Source organism: Dermacentor andersoni, chromosome 8 (assembly GCF_023375885.2).
Source record: "Dermacentor andersoni chromosome 8, qqDerAnde1_hic_scaffold, whole genome shotgun sequence".
Taxonomy (NCBI): Eukaryota; Metazoa; Arthropoda; class Arachnida; order Ixodida; family Ixodidae; genus Dermacentor; species Dermacentor andersoni.
In genome coordinates this window covers 19,318,561-19,333,552 of record NC_092821.1, presented here as the reverse complement: position 1 = coordinate 19,333,552, position 14,992 = coordinate 19,318,561, and the positions used below count along the sequence as shown (strand labels likewise).

The 14,992-nt window shown below is 49.7% G+C and overlaps 1 protein-coding gene across 3 annotated transcripts in view; it reads right to left on the bottom strand.

Annotated features, from left to right (window-relative positions):
* The window catches only part of dachs (unconventional myosin-IXb-like dachs), a 205,287-nt gene that overhangs the window by 88,119 nt on the left and 102,176 nt on the right, over window positions 1-14,992 (bottom strand). The window lies entirely within an intron of this gene.

Sequence of the window (14,992 nt, the reverse complement as noted above, 5' to 3'; positions counted from 1 at the left end):
GTTCTACGGTGAAACAACGTTGCCAGACCGCACGAAGGAAAATAAACGGAGCCAATTAGGTCGATGGGGCTTTTGTATTACCCAGGGGGCTCTGCGGAAATGGTGCTAAAAAGCGCCCTCTGTCCTGAACTGGGTAGTACCAAGCTCGGTCAGTCTGCTTTGGAGAGCACGTTTACAATATGGACCCGCCACTTTCGGTTTTGTTGTACCACAGTTTGCAGCGAGTATCGGACGCTGAAGATTTATTCAGGGGAGGCATGCTGCGCAAAGGCAATAAATTATGCAACGCCGAATACGTGTACGCCGTTCGAGAAATAAGCGGCGAAGTTTTAGCGCGGTGTCGATCACAAGTGAAGCGCGTCGCGTACGAAGTTGAAGTTCAGGTAAGCTTTGCACGCTGCTAGATTCAGGCGCATAAACGCGAGGAAATGCTTGCTGTAAATGAATTCACAGCAACCATAAGCAGACATCGTGTGTACGGAACTGCTCCAGCGCACGACGGTACGCGCCGCGACGGCAGCGGTCTTTCGACATGCCGCGAAACGGCGCGGTCCTCCTGCAATCTTTGTTGACTGCCTGCCGCTAGACAAGTAGTTATGCCTGCGCTGTAGTAGCGGCCATCTGTCCCTTTAGCAACTGATAAATAACTGACGCAATGCATATGAGCTCGCAGTAACGTACGTGCAAAGCGCGCTGTTCGCTTGATGTAGCTTTTAATGACAGCGCTCGAACATCGATGTGCTGTAATCAATACTGCCTTGCTGCGCTGCCTCAACGTGCTGGCTTAAGGTCAAGGATGAGCACATTTAACTCTCTAACCTGTGCTGCTCGTAGTGGGGCAGTGAATTGTCACCGAATCAGCCCGACCATAATTGTGGTCATTTGCACACACCTGGTCACTGCACCCCTTCGCACCGGTCGAATCAATTGTTAATTGTCGCTATGGCCGGGTCTCCAATCGTGAATCACCAGCCATGTCTGCTTCTATGTCGGTCTGCCGTCGGGACTGTAGGTGCAAAAGACCGAATTTCAGAACGCAGATAATCAAGCAAGCTTCAATACAGGCCGCCGAAGCAGTCAGCATGGCGCGAAGTTTCGCGACCCAGCGCGACCAACTGCGCGCCCGACGCTCCGCTTCGTGAGGCCTTGAAGGAAAACGGTAGAATCTGATGTTGGGATTCAGGCCTTCTTGTTCATGGCAGCCCACGACGCAGAAGTAACGACGGTGACGCTTTTTCGAGGCTGAACTAGGTCTCTCCGGATCGGCGTCGCCGATTCCGTCTGCTTCCAGCATTACGTCTCACGGAGAGTCCGTTTTCGTTAAACTCTGCGCTGCGGCTAGCTCGCAGCGTGGTCGGTGTGGTCTGTGAGAAGTGACGAGCATTTTCGCACTCGCAACAGGGCAGAAAAAAGTGCGAATCGACGCAAAACTCGGGCTAGAAACGTGCTTGGCCACAGCCAGGGCTCAATACTACCCAAGCCGGTACTACCCAGACAACGTTTCGCGCGCCGCCACCAGGCGCCGCTACTATACCTCAAACTCCAGCGCAAGACCCCCATACCCAAATGAGATTTTTCAATTACCAGTTCGCTATATTCCGCTCGGACGTCGGAGCTCATTAGAGAAAAGCGCGTCCGGTTTTTATCGGAAATTGATCGTTCGTCGTTCAAGGGAAATTCGCTGCGGGCGGAAAAGCGGAAGGGCACTGATACGCGGGCAGGGCTCGCAACAGGAAGGTCGTCGCAGTTCATGGGCTGATATACAATAGCACAGCTACACTCGGCATATGTTGATTAGCCGGACATGTAAAAAAGTTAGCTCAGCAAAGACGATACGCTGTAATATAAAGAGAGAAAAAGAAGAAAATGAGAAAACAGTACGCTAACAAAACACGGCCAGTATTCACAAGTAGCTCTCAAGACAGAATTGTTCGAGAGGGCCATTTCCACCCAACCATGATGCTGGACATATTATTAAAGAAATCGACGAGCCAACGGCAAATAGCACTTATGAACGGAAAGCTTTGTGGATTCGGCCCTAGTAGGACTCGATACCTAACAAAAGAAAAGTGCGACAAGAAGGACGAAAAGAAATTAACCGCGCAATTCACAGCGATACGAAAGGCGGGGGCACACTGCCGGCGCACATGTCGTGTACTCGTGTCGATAGGTTAAACCAACACAAACAAAAAACAAAACAAAGGATCACACGCGTCGCAGCGGCCTGCGCAAGTAGGTCGCGTGGTAAAGCCCCTTGTGGACGAACGCGAAGGCCGGAAGGGCGTTTCCGGAGGCCGCCTGACCACGGTCACGGACGAAGCCGAGCGACGAAACGCAAACTTTAACGTGACAAGGGTCCGCGCGTGTCGTGACGTACTTTTTTTGTTCCGTTGCCGTTCGATATAGTCCCCGTGCCGAATCTACAGCCGTCGCCATAATTAAGCCGAACAACAAAGGCCGATCTACACCGGCTAGACTTTAGCAAACATTTACACTCACTTCCAACTGTAGCATCTTTTATATTTTTACCCTAAGAGCACGTTAGGGCGTTGCTAAGCGGGGCGGGGGAATTTAATAATTTCCTTGAGTCATATTGGGTCATCATCCTCCTCCTCCACTTTCTCATCAGCCTATTTTTATGTCCGCTGCAGGACGAAGGACTCTCCCGGCGATTTCCAATTATCCCTGTCTCGCGCTAGCCGATACCAAGTTGTGCTTGCAAATTTCCTCATTGCTTCACCCCACTTAATTTTTTGCCGCCCTCGACAGCCCTTCTCTTCCCTTGGCCCCCATTCTGTAACTTTCATAGTCTACCGGTTATCTGCTATCGGCTATCCCTCTTTGATCTCTGATCCTCACCGCTCTCTTCCTATCTCTTAAAGTTACGCCTGACATTTTCCGTTCCATCTCTCTTTCGCGGTTCTTAACTTGTTCTTTTTTAACCTCCAAGTTCCTGTCCCATATGTTAGCACCGGTAGAATGCAATGATAGAACTCTTTTCTTTTCAACGACAGTGGTAAGTTCCTAGTCGGGATTTGGTAATGCCTGCCGTATGCACTCCAATTGACCTTTATTCTTATGAAAGTTACCTTCCGGTTATCTACCCTACGCATTACATGGCCAGCCCAGTTACTCTATTTTTTTTCCTTAATGCCAACTAGGATATCGGCTATCCCCGTTTGTTCTCTGATCCTTCCTGTCTCTTTACTTAGAAGCGTGGTGGTTTGGGCTAGTTGGTTTTCTATTAACGTTAGGTGGTGCAGCGCGAAGCAGGAGAAAAGGACATAGAAAAGACGAGGACGAGTGCTTGCTACCAAGCGAAATTTTATTTTTCGAACACACAAGTTTATAAAAAAAGTAAACAGAAAGAAATATGCCAAATGCGACTTAACACAGAGATACCGTCATCACCGATGTTGTCTACGGATGCCAACTCTCTTTGTGATAATACCGGGGATGACTGACTTATTATACATGGGCATCCTTCAAGTGCCACGGTAGCTACCTCGACAATGATACGCGTCCAGTCGTCCACGTCCGTTGACCCGCCGTGGTTGCTCAGCGGCTATGGTGTTGGGCTGCTGAGCCCGAGGTCGCGGGATCGAATCCCGGCCACGGCGGCCGCATTCCGATGGGGGCGAAATGCGAAAACACCCGTGTGCTTAAATTTAGCTGCACGTTAAAGAACCCCAGGCGGTCGAAATTTCCGGAGTGCTCCACTACGGCGTGCCTCATAATCAGAAAGTGGTTTCGGCACGTAAAACCCCGTAATTTAATTTTTTTTTTCCACGTGCGTTAAAAACGACTTTTGTTTGCTCGAACGCGGGGGCGCATGCGCATGCGCTACAATGCAGGGCTTAGAAAACATACAAATCTTCCCTTCCGTTCCTAACATTGTTGGCATACTCTCGCAGGCGATGTTTAAAGGGACACTAAAGGCAAATATTAAGTCAAGATAAAGTGATAGATTAGTGCTGGACAATCTCTAAGGCGTCAATATTATCGCGAAGAGAGCCTTAATAATCGAGTAATTGAGATAAATGCAGGACATGATTAGAGATTCCGCCGGGAGATTCGAGTGCTTGCACGATGACGAAAGCAGTCCTCAGCTAAATTCTGTCACTAGTACTCAACTACTCGTTGCAGAAAGACATACTTGTATGTTACATTAACACGAAATAAAATACTACTTGTCCAGCTTTATTTCATTTTTAGAAAAAAGAAGTAATTGAAATCACCCTTGACAGCAACGAAGGTGGCCGAAATGTTTCATTTTTGCTCAACTCCGCGCCGCCCACGCTTTCGCGTTTCAGTTGTTTCGTTATCGCGTAGTGCTGCGTTGGTTTTACTGGTCGCGAAAGTCGCACAAACTGCAAGTAGCAGAGAATTCAACTTCCATGTGAAGTTGCGGGACGCCCGAATGGTCTACGCCACTTGACCAAAAGCAGCTGCAGCGGCTAATCCACCGCTCTGTCTTGACTCGCTACTGCCGTCTGTCGGGCGCCGTTTTACTGACCGACGGCAGCAAAGGCAGTGCCGGCAGTACAAAGGCAGAGTGGTGACGTTGCGTAGGCAACGTCACCGCTCCCCCGGTATCGTGGCGGGAGATTTGAATTTCGAAAAAGGTATTCGGGCCCTTCATAAGCAATCTTCTCGTAAACTAAGTCTTTTCTTGGCATGAAACAAGCGTTCAGAGGTTTCTGGAATGATATTTAAACGGTCCACGTTGACTTTGTATTTTTCTTTAGAGCCCCTTTGATGACCTGCTAGGCTGGCCACGTAGCATGCACCACACCGCTCAAGGGAGTTCTGCACACGAATTCTCTTAGCGTTACGCCTAACGTTTTTCATTTTGTTACGATAGCAATGATATGGACACTCAAGGCGCATTTCTGCAGCCGGCGTCAGCGTCGCCGTGATGTTCGGCATAGAGCCCAAGGGCGATAACGTCGTCGCCGCGCGCTGTGTGCGAGTGAAAGCGTGCGAGAGTGAGTCGGCGATCGCCGCTAAATCTCTCACACGCAAGGGAGGAAAGGGGGAGGGGGCGCGCCGTCTCCCATCGGGCGCGAGGCTCCGGGGGGAGGGTAAGGAGGGGATGGGGACGCGTTCTACTCCGGACGGCCCGCCCGCCGGGCCGCTGTATTTTGAAAGCCGTCTGCGACGGGATCAGAGTTCGCCGTGCGCTGTGTTTTCGCCGCTCAGTTTGCGTTGAAGCAATAGACAGCACGAAGGTCAATTCGCTCGCTGCTGCTGCGCGCTTCATCACTCCAGCGTTTCGATAGCAAGTTTCCGCAGTCGTCGAGTGAGAAGTGTTCATGTTTGCTAGCACGCGCGTGACACCATGCTTGTTAATTAAGTTAGTATGCCTATACTTACAAGCTTATACGGCCGACAAAACTACTATCCTCACTTCGTATAGCTGTCGACTAAGTTGCTATCGCAATCGGCGCTCCGCCTTTAGGGCGAAACCGCGATTTCCTTTCTTTCCATCGCTCCTTTGGCGGTCCTTAACATGTTCTTGAGCTTCCTTGTTAGCCTCCAAGTTTCTGCCCCATATGTTAGCACCGGTAGAATGAAATGATTGTACACTTTTCTTTTCAACGACAGCGGTAAGCTCCAATCGCAATTTAGTAATGCTTGCCGTATGCACTCCAACCAATTTTTATTCGTTTGTAAATTTTTTTCTCATGGTCAGGGTCGCCTGTGAGTAATTCACTTCGCCCTTTTTTTACAGTTAGTCTGAATGTTTTCATTTTCTTGTAAGCGTACTTTTGTACATAACGTCTGATGCCCTTGTTAGATATTTGCTTTGTATTTTCCAAGTGTATATTTTTATTACTAATATTACATACTAGTTTTGCAGGTGTTCCGATAGTTGCTACTTCAACACCTCGTTAGCTAACTGTTTTCAAGACGTTTTTGTAACATTAAATTGGTAAGTAAAACTGGAACAATTAAGTTCTGAAACAACACAGAAGGTAAGAGCCGAGATCTCATTATTCGGAAGACGCATTACGCTAGCACCCATTCGAGGCACCCTAACTAGAAATGTCCGGTACCCTCCACAAGAGAAGCAAAAATGGATCTTAAGGCGTGTTAAGGTTAGGTAGAACGGCGAGCGTACAGTCTTGCTCAAAAATTTAAACGCCACTCTGTGAGTTACAAGATCGTGCAAGGCATTTGCAGCAAAGCATCCGTGCCGTGGTCTGAGCTCCAAAACTTAGGTAAGTTAACTTCGGCAATTTACTGACCACGCCGGCTGGCAATTATTTCTTTCTTTCTCTGCGTCTCTTGCTATGGACGAAGGTGGTACAGTAGGCATAAGAACAAAGATGTAAAATTACAGAAGCAATAAAAAAGACGAAAAATAAAGAATGCCGCATTGAAATCGAAACTGGATGTCGCAACCCAGGGAGCTGATTCCCGTGACGTCTTTGGTGACACCAGGGCGGGCATGCAGCGCGAAGAGAGTAGCGACAGCTTCGAGCAATATTTATTCAACTATCAGTGATAAAACACGCTTACCTCAGACTATATTTCCCCACAGAAAAGACAAAACATAAATGATACGCTACGAATGTTACGTAAAGTCCGTCATACTATACCCGCACACACTTCAAGCATCTTCTTGTTTCTGTTGGAATGGTGCTCGATATTTTTGGTTTGGGCCCCTTAAAATTGTTAGCTTAATGCGTCTTTCTTGCACCATGTTGGATGTTTGTTACACGCAGCCTGAGATTGCTAGAAATAAATAGTTCGAGATGGACATCGAAAAGTTCGGGTTAAGGTTAACGGCAGGTGTGCGTTGTCGGCGAAGCATACTCAGGAGCGAATAAGCTGAATATATTCGGTAAGGGTAACGATGGTCTAGCGGGCTTCACCTAAAGGCAACTTAACAAGGTGACTCAACGCACTTGAGGTTATATAGTATTCAGGTCCCGAACCGCAAGCAGCTGGTGATGGCCAGCAGAAGTCACAATTTTGAGGGAACGGGTAGTGCGCAAGCCAACGTCCCCTGCCCGCAACCCCCCCCCCCCCCCGCCATCACCCACAAATACACAAGGAAACGCTACACAATTTTCAGCCGCCGCGTTTGGTGCACGTTATCGTAATGCCCAGTTTAATTTGGAATTACCTGAATTGAATACAAGACGGGATCAACTACTAGTAGTAATAGTAGTACAAACTCTTAATAATAATAATAATAATAATAATAATAATCAGAGGAGTTGTACTTTAATAGCCTGCGCTCTGGAATAGCTCTCACACTCAATTCAAGCGCTTAGCAACTTGACAATTCTCAAAAAAAGAAAAAAAAAGAAAGAAACGACGGAAGCGCCGGAGCTGCGACTCACGAATGTGCCCACCCACTGAATCCGTGCAATCTTCCATCGCATCGCCCTCTCGGTTCCCTGGAGAACCACGGAATACCTTGAGGGAGACGAAATGAAATTGTTCAAAAGGAGCGACCCCCTGCTCTTCTCACCCATTTGACCCCTTCGCCCTCGCTTCGGCCCCTGTACATGCGCACGGCTCTTCTCCACAGCGGTCGCGGTCGTGACGGCGGTCAATTTCGCGCCGAAACCCACGCGACGATCGGGAACGAATGAAAAGAAAAGCAAGCTGCCAGTAAACCGCGCGCGCGCCACGCGGTGGGGCGGGAGAGCGGCGGTGGGAACGCTCTTTCCGGCGCGTACACACACGCGCGTAATGATGGCCGCCCCGCGAGAATCAAAGCGGAGGCGATGCGCGCGCAAGGTGCACACGCACGCTGGTCTCGCGATGCGCATAAGGAGAGGTCGTGCCGTATTGTGCGCGCACGCGGCTCGCCGTCCGGCTGAATCGTGCTCCTTCCGTCGCAGACGTCCCCCCCCCCCCCTCTCTCTCTCTTCGCCCGATGCGCAGTGCTCCTTTCTGTGCAGTCTCAAGTTTGCGTGCAGCAAGGGGGCAATTAGAAAAGCGCGGCAAAAAAATAAAAGCGAAGGAGCAGGCGACGTTGCCGGACGGCGTCGAACTAAGAGCGTGCTCGTCGTCGTCGGGACTGCCGCCGCCATTATGGGCCATTCGCCGTGTTTCGGCGCTACTCCCTCTCTCGCACTCCGCGCCGAAAGTGAGAACCACGGTGCGCGGATGAAGGCGCCAGTTCCGTGCAGTGAGCGCTCGATGCAAAGTCTGGCGCTAATGTAAAGGCAATCAGTAAATGATACCGGGCACTTTCGGGACGTTAAACCTCACGACTTAATCAAACGGTAAATGGCGACTAGGCAGGCAGTTAAGCATGTGGGCTGGTAAAATTCATCGACAGCGCGAACAAAGGGACCACGGGCTGCTGCATGACGCCTACGTTCTTTGACATCTTCAATTGTGAACCAACCATAACTCGCCGACATTTCTGGTCCTATTATTTAAAGAAATAGCGATAGAAGGATCTTATACTGAGCTTATACTTCTTTTATTGAAGCTGCCCTGCTTTTTGTTGTTGAACAGTCATGAATATGAGCTGTAATGAATTACTCAGATTTACCAATAACGTAGTTTAGCGAGTAACTTTATCCCGAATGTGCGGGCCTGTGGATGTGTGTGCTGTTTTGTGTGATGAATGTGCAAACCACAATCCTCACCAAGCGCATGGAGTAGCAAAATACCAGGCTCCAGCTTCTGATCCAAGTCGGCATCTTTGACGTGCGCGGCGAAATGGTGGTCATTTAATTATTTATCCAGCTTCAGTTTCAGTGCTTTAAACTGCTCCTTAGAGTTGAACGGCGCAAATAAGGTCTGTCACGTTAACCTAGAGTAAGCATAAACCTAAAGGACCATGAAAGAAATAAGAAAAAGCCGAAGCGCGTTCTCAGCCGAGACAAGGCCGAAGTCGAATGACTCCGGCGTGCATTTAAACGCTTCCTTCGACCGACTCTTCTTGTTTAGTATGTCCTGCTGAGGGATGCGGTCTGAAATCTAGACATAGTCTACTACTCTGCCGTCCTCGCAGGACAGCCGCCACCTTAAGTCGTGTTCCAATCCTGACACAAACGGCAGACAGCTCCGTGGAGACAGCATCGAAGTCTGCAACGATGCAGCCTCCTTTGGTGTCTGGCAATCAGACGACATGAACGAGTGGTGTCTGCGGAGAGCAACGTGATGGAGTGGAGTCGACAGAGCGGCGGTTGTGTCGAAGGCCTGTTGACGTGGCCGAGTAGTAAAAACTTGAAGTGCTGTTCAGTTGGGCGAGAGTGCAGAAAGTTTGCAACCGGTCATCTGTAGAGGAGCACAGACTAAAATACAGTGCCAGAGTGTGAGAGAGCTGCCTGATTGGGACACTGAGATGACAGGAGCTCACGGAGAAGCTTGGAACGCCGTAAGAAAGAAGAGGCAAGGCACGGTTACCACTATAGTGAGGACGGAGACGACGCTATAGGAGACGAGGCTACTAACTGGAAAGATGACCGAGGTAATACCAGCTGCTTCCGAAGCCAAAATCAACCAGAGATCTTGTCTCAGCCAGCCTCGGCAAACTCTCGGTGCCACCTAATATATATATATATATATATATATATATATATATATATATATATATATGTATATATATATATGACCCCCGTGCACCACCCTTTTTTAAGTAATTTAAAGCACATTTAGCGTGGTTAGACTAAAAGTATGAGTAAGTAGAACGAGAGAAATGTAGTGGCCCTTCAACTTTAACTCGTAGTGCCTCGATTTCTTCGCGTGCAGTGTAAAGGCGAACTAGCCGTTACACATGCCAAATAAAACGTAAGTCCTACGTTAACGTCACAGCAGCGGTACACTTGCGTGGGCAAAACGAAGGGATAGTGGATCATGTAATTGCAGGCGTTGTGCGCGTCATGAATTCCCTGCGGTGTGGCACCGCGGCAGTGACGTTCCGCTGCCGAGCACGGCGTCACGGGTACGGCTCCCGTTCCAATAGAGCGCACAATGCAGGAACACTCGTGCGCCGAGCACGCCAAAGAACTCCAGGTGACGAAGATTGGCCCGGACCCTTTCGCGCCGCCGTCTGTCGCAAGCCTCAGCGTTGACTCGGGACGCCCCAAGAATCATAGCGATTCTTTCATCTGTAATCGCACTACGAAATAATCATGCAGATCCAGCGAACTGCGGCAATCGATGTTGCGCGAAGCATTCACAGGAACTGGCTATGCAGCATCGCTTCGCAAAGGGTTACCAGGTGGACCAACGTGTTTGCGTAGGGCGAGCGATTGCGTGTGCGCGATGACAGCAGCAAGGCGGCGACGGTATAGCGACGGGAATGGCCACTCCTTGATCGCACTGCGGCGAGGAAACGTTGCAACCTGTTCCGTTACGGCCCGGGCAGATCCCGAAGGCGGTACAATACGTGGATTGGCTCTCGCTTCGAAAATCAATTTGTCTGTAAGTTGTCGCTGTATATGCCAAGTGATGCACGCCGCAAGAAATGTGCATGCCTCTGTGGTCTCAACGGCAGAGCATGGGCACCTTGTGCTGGGAGAGGAGCCTGGCTGTACCCCGCTCTCGGACACGCATATTTTTTTTTTTTTTTTTTTTGAGAAGGCCCGAAACGAGACAGGAACCTACCGTTCTCAAAGTGTCTGGTAGGCGGCAAAGAATGCACGCATTAATAATAAGCGCACCGAAGCGGCCTGGAATATCGACGCCGCTATCGGCCTCCCCTACACCACCGGCATCAAAATGCGGCTTCCAGCAGCTGGACGGCAAAGCTTGTACCCGGGGTAACCGGCTCGACTGGCGTCGGCACCGTACTCCGGCAACGCCGGCCCAGCTCGCCCCGCGGTCCGTGGCGCCCAGAGCTCACGACAAAGCGTTTAGGAGATAAAAGGCCGCGTGCGCTTGGTTCCCGCCCTGGCATTAGCGCCGCCGACGAGCCGGAAGAAAGCGAAGCGTCCTGGGGCCACGTGGGTGCACTGGCGGGTGCGCGCACCCACCGCTCGCCTCTCACCTCTGCGACGTGGCTCGGTCACGCGCCCTGCAGCTCAAGTAAACCGAGGATGGGAATGCACCGGGCAAGCATCACATCCAGTTGAGCAAAATGAAGAGGGTAATTATAACGACGGAAATGTTGTTGCGCGTGTTTGGTCCGAATTTCATTTGATGTCGCTTCGAAATTTGACCGCGACATCGGTTACGGCCCAGTATCGTAGCAAATCCGGTGTCGGCGTCCGGAGGCAGCGTCTTCGTGAGCGAAAATGCCCGTATGTATTTAGGCATATGTACATGCCACGCCTTGCTGTATGATATGCGGTATATGGCGGTTATGCTGCCACACCATTCCATCACTAAACTTGTTCATACCTTGTCTCACATTCTCGACAAAGTTATTCCTCGGAATTTTGAAAATGACAGCCTACAAACAAATGTCACGAAACAAAACACCGAGAGCGCATCCCTTTTATGTTAAATCTTCTCAGACTGAAATATTAAAAGTTCGAAACATAAAAAAAGACCTGGAAATGATGTAACCTTTCTTTCCCGCGGCTGCGCACTACCTCCGCGATCGGCTCACGCAAGATGTCGCGTTTCTACCAGGAAGCTCGACTTCGTGCATAGCGTTCGCAGCCACCGTTTCCCCGTAAACATTACGGTTACATAGGGTGCAGTTGCTGGGAAGGGTCAGAAGCAGTCAGGGATCTTTGTATGCTATCGCGTTCAATTCTTAAGGGCTAAACTTAGGCGTGCTCCAAATTTTGGCCAATGGTCCAAATTTAGTTTTCTTTGTTGCGATAGAAACTATATGCACACTCCAGGCGCATTTGCGCCGTCGCCGTGATGTCACGTATGAATTCCATTGGCGATAACACCGTCGCCGCGCACCGTATGCTGTATGCGCTAGTGAAAGCGTGCGAGGCTGATTTGGCGATCGCGGGTCAATCTCGCCCGCACCAACGCGGAAAGGCGAGGAGCAAGCGCGCCGTGGTTGCTCAGTGGCTATGGTGTTGGGCTGCTGAGCACGAGGTCGCGGGATCGAATTCCGGCCACGGCGGCCGCATTTCGATGGGGGCGAAATGCGAAAAACACCCGTGTACTTTGATTTAGGTGCACGTTAATTAAAGAACCCCAGGTGGTCGAAATTGCCGGAGTCCTCCACTACGGCGTACCTCATAATCAGAAAGTGGTTTTGGAACGTAAAACTCCATAACTGAAAAGCGACGAGCAAGCGCGCCGTCTTCCGTCGCGCGCACGTAACAGCGGGGAGAGGAAGATAGGGGAGGGGTTGTACTTCGGCAGCAACACGCGGCCTTGCACGGTCGCGCGGGCTTTACCTTGAAAGTGATCTGCTTTGGGGGCCGAGTCTAGATGGGCCGACGGCTCCTAGCTTTGCTGTTGCTGTGTTCTCGCCGCTCAGTTTGCGTTGAAGCGATAGACAACACAAGGCCACTTCCCTCGCTGTTGCTGCCACGCTTCCACCCACCAGCGTTTCGACAGCGAGTGTCCGCGGTCATTGAGTGTGATGTTTGCCTGTGCGTGCTGACACCATGCTTGTTACTTTAATTAGTAAGCGAGTTATTACAAGCTTATACGATCGATAAAACAACTATCCTTCGTTTATTATGTCTGTCTATTAATTTGCTATCACAGTCGATGCTTCGCCTCTCGGGCGAAACTGAGACTTTTTAGAACGCAGTTCTAAGGCACCCGTTCCTGTGTTAAGCGTCGGCGACGGTCTCGGTGTAACCGAGCGAACGAGCACGACAGCGAAGGATGAAAGAGCGAACGCGGAGCGGCAGATGAAAAAAGACACGAGCCGCGAACGGCGGACACCAATGAGAGCGGCTGCTTCAGTGACGTGCGGCCGGGAAGCACTTTCATGCAGGCCCACCCGACTGCTCTATGCGTGCTCGTATCTGGTCTCAGCCGGACCGCTAGTTTCGTACTATCGTCTGCTCGCGTCAGCTCTCCCTCGCGCTTGTTTGGTTCGCTTGCTTTGGTCTCGTTCGCGCTTATTTCGATTGTCACAGTTTGCGTTTTTTTTAAGCTGATTGTATGCGCGACGCGAATTGGGTAGTATCTTCTGGAAGCCAAGCGGTACCAGCAATAGACTGGAACCTTCGACAAGCCATGTATAAAAGCCGAAGCGCTTGACCTGCAGATAAGATTTTCGACGATTGCCACCCCTGCTACATGTCTCTCTCAAGCTCTTTGCATCAGTATATTGCGAAATGAAAACGCGTGTAGAGCTGCGCTCAAATTTCGCATTAGGGAGTATCGTAATCATCGGTGATTATTCCTTTTTTTTTTTTTGCTATTGATTTCCCTGCTGCTCATTGTGTATTGTGAAGCAGCAGTCAGGGCCTTTCCGTCCGGATCACCACGCTGGTCAGCCTGGGGGATCTTCGGACTCCGATCTAGCGCTCTTTAGGGCCTTTCTCCTGCACTTTTAATGACACCATCAAACATTATCAGTTGGGCAGGAGGTTCTTCCCCCTTCCTCAGGAGAAGCTCTCTAGAGCACAGGCATCTACCCTCCGCATGCTTCGTAGCCGGTCATACCCTAGTCTTCATTCCCACAGCCAGTTCATCGAAGGCCTTGATCCAACATGCCCAGATAGTGGCGCCGCTTGTACGTCAGATCACATGCGGGCAGTGCCCCTCATTACAGGGTCCTCAACGCGCGACCGAAGAGGAATGGAGCTCCATGTTCTGAATCAGGCCTTATACATCAACTCGGGGCCGTCTGGAGGGCCCGCGACGCGGCGGTGAGGCTCGGACTACCAGTCCCGACGTAGGAGCGGCCCACTGCTCTACCGCCTTGAACGGTAGCGTACCTCAGGACCTAAATAAAGTTTCTCTCTCTCTCTCTCTCTCTGTCTGTCTGTCTGTATAAGCATTATTTCGTTGTTCTGTTATTGATTGTTTTAAGTCATGTTAAGTGCTTTGAACGCCTACTATAGGTACAGAACGAGAAGAAATGAAACCGAGGTGCTCGATTTTTATCAATGATTCCGGGACGTTCTTCTGCATGTAACTATAGGCGAGAACAGCATATTGAGAATAATGACAATGACCGTGACTCTATGATTGTGATCGTTACTCGAATGCAGCGCGGCACTACAAGCAACAGGAAACGAGCAAAGTGACAAACGCTGTCTCGCACGATCAAATGATCTTTGAATAGAACGCATTCTAAACAGTCGGGCTTTTTACTGCGTCACATACCTGTAAACCTTTCCAGTTAACGAATTGGAGAAATAGAACCGGTGGGGGATTTGAGTAACAAAATGAATGCCAAGAGACGGGAGGCGCAGTCAAGGATGGCAGAGAAATCAGGGGTGTGATTAGACTATAACCAATCATTATTATTATTATTATTATTATTATAAGACTAGCCACATAAGCAAAGATAGTAAGAGAACCTTGGGACAGGCTAATGGAAATAAGTTGATGATGATGATAGAAGCTGGCAGAGTGCCTTCCCTCGTGACGAAAAAGTTTACGTAGAGATGAACGAATGTCTGCTAACTGTAGGAGAATTGGAGTGGTGTCAATTCATTTGTCACGAACACAGTGAAAAGCACTGTTCCTTCAGGAACATTCAATCGACGTCAGCATTATTGGTATTGGGAGTTGGTGCTTAAGTAGAGCGCACGTACGAGTGCGAAAACGACCTTTCTTTCTCTTCAGTTTACTGGTGCTACCGTACACACATATTTAAATGCAAAAACAAAGGCAGGAACTTTAGCGAAAGGTTAGCTATGTTGGTAACTATGATGTCGGCTCCCGAAGTCGAACAACGTAAAAGCGGGAGACAACGTTTAGACAAGTAGACTTGACTTGACAAGTAGACTTGACGTTGAAAAACCCTTGAAAAACACGAGTACACTTGTCGGAATATTGGCTCCTGCTTTTTTTTATCTTGTTCTCGTTTTGCTCTTCGTCGTGAATTTTCATCTCCCACGTTCCCCGTGTTTTACCTGGATTCTAACTTTCATGCGTTTTGCTAAGTGTGATCCTGTCTTCCGTGCAA